The following is a 5,784-nucleotide window of genomic DNA, read 5'->3' as shown; positions in this document are numbered from 1 at the left end:
GCAAATTGGATGGTGTTTTTATTTTTAAGAGCTGAGTAGTATTTCATTGTGTAAATTTACATTTTATTTATCCATTCTTCAGTTGAGGGACATCTAGGTTGTTTTTAGTTTCTGGCTATTACGAATGAAGCTGCTATGAATATAGTTGAGAAAGTGTCCTTGTGGTATGGTGGAGCATCTTTTTTGGACATATGCCCAGGAGTGGTATATCTGGATCTTGAGGTAGATTTATTTCCAATTTTCTGAGAAAGCGCCAGATTGATTTCCAGAGTGGTTGTACAAGTTTACATTCCCACCAGCAATGGAGGAGCGTTCCCTGTGCTCCACATCTTCGCCAGCATGTCCTGTCACTTGAGTTTTGGATCTTAGCCACTCTGATGGTTGCGAGATGGAATCTCAGAGTAGTTTTGATTTGCATTTCCCTGATGGCTAATGATGTTGAGCATTTCTTTAAGTGCTTCTTGGCCATTTGGTTTTCCTTTGTTCAGAATTCTCTTTTTAGCCTTTTTGGTGTCTAGTTTTGGAGTTCTTTATATATTTTGGATATTAGCCCTCTGTCAGATATAGGGTTGGTGAAGATCCTTTCCCAGTCTGTAGGCTGTTGTCTTGTTCTGATGACAATGTCCTTTGCTTTACAGAAGCTTTTCAGTTTCATGAGGTCCCATTTACTAATTGTTGATCTTACAGCCTGTGTTGTTCGTGCTCTGTTCAGGAAGTTGTCTCCTGTGCCAATGAGCTCAAGACTCTTCCACACTTTCTCTTCTATTAGATTTAGTGTGTCTGGTTTTACGTGAGGTCTTTGATCCACTTGGACTTGAGTTTTGTGCAGAATGAAAAATATGGATCTATTTGCATTCTTCTACAATGAAGACTTCCAGTTATACTAGCACAATTTTTTGAAGATGCTTTTTTTTTTTTTTAGAAATGGTACAAACTAAAGAACTTAAGCAGATAGATGTTTTGGTGTGACTTATAGAAAAGATACAGGCAGACCAACATGCATGCCCTGCCTCAGTGACCAGTGAAGTCACATGACTTTGGGGAAGTCAGCTTAGCTCTCACTGTGTCCTAGGGTGGGCTTGTCAAAGAGATACTCTGCCATGCCGGATTCGGGGCGTCCATCTTGCGCAAGTTGGTCACGTGGTCACCCAGTTCTTTGATGGATTTCACCTGCTTGCTCAGGTAATGCGTCTCAATGAAGCGGGGGTCATTTTTGTCAGTAGCCGGTTTGTGAAGTTCCAGTGGTGACCGATTCACACTCCTTTCCAAGTGCAGTGCACACCATTGCGTTCAGCCCATTCTCCCAGTCATCACGGTCTGGTTTCCTGATATCCTGCAGGAAGATCTGGCCACCTCATTCGTTCTGCAGCTTCATCAGTTTCTTGGCGTGTTCCCTCTCTTCATGAGATTGGTGGAGAAAGTATTTGGCAAAGTTCCTCAGAGCCACATCATCCCAGTCGAAGTAGCAAGACACAGACAGATAGATCAAGAAGGCGCACAACTCCACATTGAGCTTGGTGGTTGATGGCAGCCTCAAGACCTGGCGGTAGTTCTGGCGCACGTGCCAGGGAGTCACGGCGGTCAAGGTGGCGGCTGGGCGAGGCGTGGTGGCGACGATGGAGTAACAAGGTTGCAAAGGGCTCAGGCTTGGAGGGGTCAAGCACTGGGTTCTGTTCAAGCACTGTTGAACGTCTCAAGATGCTTTCTTTTTCCACTAAACACAGGTTATTGAAGAAAGAAAACACACTTAATTACAAAGCACCTTTCCAGTGAGTGAGAGAATATGACACACAACTGCACACAGGCGTTAGGGCAGGTGAGGCTATTCCAGGCAACCTTCAACATCAGCATCTGCACAAGTGTTCCTGTAGTCCCTCACCTGAGCGACCATTCTTTGCCATGACGTCTTGGAGAGATGTAGCACAAGTGATTACAACTTCCTGAATTTGTAAAATAAATTTCTAATTTTTTTTTCTCCTTTTCTTTCTGAGGCAGCTCTGACTGTCTTGGAGCTCAGTACAGAGACCAGACTGGTCTCAGACTTGGAGATCCCCCTGCTACTGTCTCCCAAACGCTGTGATTAAAAGTGTGTGTCATCATGCCAGGACATACAATGAGTTTCTTGTCAAATGCCAGGGCAGATGCAAAGTGGTCTGTCTGACAAGGTCACTAAGGGTGTGGGTGTCACTGGGTCTCTGGAGACAAGAGTGGCTGAGCAGGGGGATGGCTGTTGTGTCACATGTCCCTCTGTGCCTCAGCCCTCACTCTTAGCATTCAGGTCAGGATCCGGGAGGGCACAGGAGGCCTAATGTGGTGGCAACTGCCAAGAGCTTGGTGACCAGAGGTTTGTTGGGGTGCCTGACAGCTGGGTTGCCAGGTGAGTAAAATCCTCCCCTGCCTTTGCTTTGTTCTCCATAAAGGATGCTCTCCACATCTCTATAAAGGGCGATGCTTAATGTTTCCAGAGAGCTGTTTTTGTGACTGCTAATAAAGCATCCTTCTAGGCTTGTGGGAAGAGTGGTCCTTAAGGAGGGGCCAGCTTGCCTTGGAATGTATATTGTCCTGGATTATTGGGGAAGCATCTAAGAGAAATAGGGTTTGACATCATTCAACAAAATTAAAAGCACTGAAGAGTCCCCTTTGGAAACAACAACCTTACATGTTTCTAAGTGTTTTTACTAGTCATCAAAACAGCCTTCCAAGTAAGTGTCAGTGTCTTGAGCATACTGGCTAGTGAGTGACAGAACCAGCCTCAGGTCCATATCTCTATGACATAGCCATATCTACCTACTGTGCTGTATTGTTGCCAGGTGAGAGGGGTGGCGGGGCTTCCCGAGTATGCCAGTTCAAAAGGCATGGTAAGGTGAGGCTTTTTATGCCAGCTCCGACTTAAGTGTGGACAGCCTGGAACAGGTCACAGAGCTTTTCTTATATGTGTTGGTATAATTTTTTTTTTTATGTATACACCTTACCCTTGTTCATTAAAATATTGATTTCCCCCCCCCCCCAACTCTCTGGTTTCAATTCGGATATTGCATTGTGATACTCATTCTAAGTATCCTGTCTCAACTCTTGTATAAACAGGAACAAAATAAAAGCAACTAGACACAATGTTGAGCAGGGAGGAGCCAGAGGACAGGAAAGAGGGGATGAGCCAGAGAGCAGGAAAGGAGTGGGAGGAGAAGGAGGAGAGGGGGTGAGAGGGAGGAGAGCAGAGCTGGAGGAGAGATCTTGGAGGACGATGAGCATAAACCAGACCTAAGATTTCACAAAAAGCAAGTATAATGTGGGAAATCTAAATGTTAGGAAACTGAGGACTTGGAGGTTTAGGAGGGAGTAAATATTGCCCAGCATTGTGGTCTAGGTTAACTAAAAGCCCAGTCTCTGTGTGGTGATTTGGTTATACAGCTGTTTAAGATTAGCAGCAGCTTTACCAGAAGATAAACCAGCAGTAAATATTAAAAACTCCAACAACATATATGGTATCTCACTGACTATCAAAAACATCAGGAGAGCGTATCCTTTTATGGATAAGACGTGTGTGTGTGTGTGAGTGTGAGTGTGAGTGTGAGTGAGAGAGAGGATTCCTTTTTAGTTAACGTGAAAAGAAATGCAAAAGTCATAAAGGCCCTGCTTCAGATTGATCTAAAGATAGATTGTGTTTCCCAAAAAAGAGAGTCCAACCCTGACTTAGATATGGCCCAGTTCTTGGCTTGTTTCCAGTTTTTGATAGATTGGGTGTTTGGCTAGTGACTGAGGCCTATCTGAAGATGCAGGCTCATGTTCTGGTTGGTCTGAATATAGGGCATGTGAGCCTTACCATATTACAGCACTCCTCACCTCCAGGGAAGACTGCAAGGGACCACCACAAAGGAACAGAAGGCAAATAAACTCTGGGCCCTTAACCTGCTGTCCATTAAAAATATGGCCTGTGTTTTTTTTTTTTTCCTGCCCCCGACCTTACATTCCTTCAAAGGCTTTGTCATAAAGCACCAGATTAGATCAAGAGGCCAAACGCTTACATGGGGAGAGCTTTTACTGGACAGAAACCTCACCCCATAAAATGCCTTGTAAGTCTCCAGAACAGACTCTGAGCCAACCTACCACAGCTGAAGCCCAGCACTTGCTCTGAGCTGATTAAAAAAAAAAAAAAAAAAAAAATCTTTAAAATGTTTTTATTTTTGGCGGGACACTGTTTCACTGTTTCCCACTGGCTTTGCTGTAGGCGTTACCTCTGACATGTGAGTTATCATAATGATTGCATGGGTTATTTCCTGGAAATTCAAACGTGCCTCTCTTTTTCTTCACTTGGGCCTGCAGATGGCTGATGGGATAACAGGGATAACAGGCTTGGCACCTCTGCCTTCGCACTGGGTCCGCCATGCTTAGCTCTGCCTGTAGACTTGTTGGTCATTTAAAAACGTCCTGCTGGCTAGAGCTGTTACATGTTCTCTCCACTCTGTCCTGTGTGTCTCATGAGCACAAGAACCAAAGGCCCCTGAGCCTTGGCACCATGCTCAGACCAAACCAGGAGGCCTGGAAATTTATGTGTTGACGTCAACAGCAGGAGGGACTCAGCAGTTCCTGGTTCAGTTGATGGCCTGTAAACCTTGTGTGCAGGGCGTTGGTGCACAAGAAGGGAGGAGCTTTGCTGAAGCTGTGCCCGAGACAATGAACCATGAGCAGACTCCAGTGCAGCCGAGAGTGAGCAGGAAAGGCTTGCAGTTCCCTTGGCTCAGCTTTGAGCGGCTGGCCACTGCCTGGGACAGTGAGCCGGAACTTTGCTCATCTCTATTACAACACCCAACCTGCTTTCATGTCTATCTTTCCTTGCCATAGATCCTATCTGGTGCCATAGGAACCTGGGCTGTGGAGTTGGAGGGAAAGAGATTGGATGACACTGACTGAAATAACTGGGAAAACCCCCCACAAACCGCATCATGTATATGTGGGGTCATGTATGTGGAGGTCAGAAGACAGTGCAGAGTCAGTCTCCTTCTGCCCTTATGTGAGTTCTGAGGATTGACCTTGGGGTAAATACCCTTTCCATGCTGGGCATTCCACTTACCTCACCAACTCTAAAATAGTAGTTCCTTCCTTCCTTCCTTCCTTCCTTCCTTCCTTCCTTCCTTCCTTCCCTTTCCCTTTCCCTTTCCCTTTCTCTTTTTCTTTTTTCTTTTTTCTTTTTGAGATAGGGTTTCTCTGTGTAGTCCTGGCTGTCCTGGAACTTGCTCTGTTGACTAGGCTGGCTTCTGACTCAGAGATCTGCCTGTCTCTGCCCCACTGTTTGGCCAAATAGTTTTTAAATTTCATTTTCCAAAAGCTCACTTGGAGCTGGGCAGTGGTGGCACACACCTGTAGAGGAATTTTAATTGAGAACATGGCTGCTCTGGCAAGAGATCACATCCAAAGATCTCCTAGGTGGAGAACAGACACACCTTTAATCCAGGAGACAGAGACAAGTAGATCTGAGTTCAGGGCCAGCCTGGTGTAGAGCAACTTTCAGGTAAAGAAAATCTAAGGTCCAGGCTTGGTGGTACATGCCTTTCATTCCAACAATGAAAGTAAACTTAGTTTGTAGAAAGAAGCACCCATGTTTGAAAGTGATGTCTAACTGAATGGCAGAAAAGGTGACAAATCAGATAAAGATCTGACAGAATAGGATCTGCCCCACTCTCATGAGAAGAGAGAGGAAAGGGAAACTAAGGGGCAATGCAGAGGGAGAGAGAAGGCAGTTTTACCAGGACAGATATACAGAGACAGGTTGAAGAGAGAATGAGCCAG

The 5,784-nt window shown here is 45.3% G+C and overlaps 1 pseudogene; it reads right to left on the bottom strand.

Annotated features, from left to right (window-relative positions):
• Positions 1-1,051: 1,051 nt before the first annotated feature.
• LOC129680391 (ferritin heavy chain-like) lies at positions 1,052-4,383 on the bottom strand (annotated as a pseudogene).
• Between the last annotated feature and the right edge of the window lie 1,401 nt (positions 4,384-5,784).

Source organism: Psammomys obesus, unplaced genomic scaffold (assembly GCF_907164565.1).
Source record: "Psammomys obesus unplaced genomic scaffold, mPsaObe1.curated_primary_1811, whole genome shotgun sequence".
NCBI lineage: Eukaryota > Metazoa > Chordata > Mammalia > Rodentia > Muridae > Psammomys > Psammomys obesus.
This window is presented reverse-complemented; position numbering and strand designations above follow the sequence as displayed.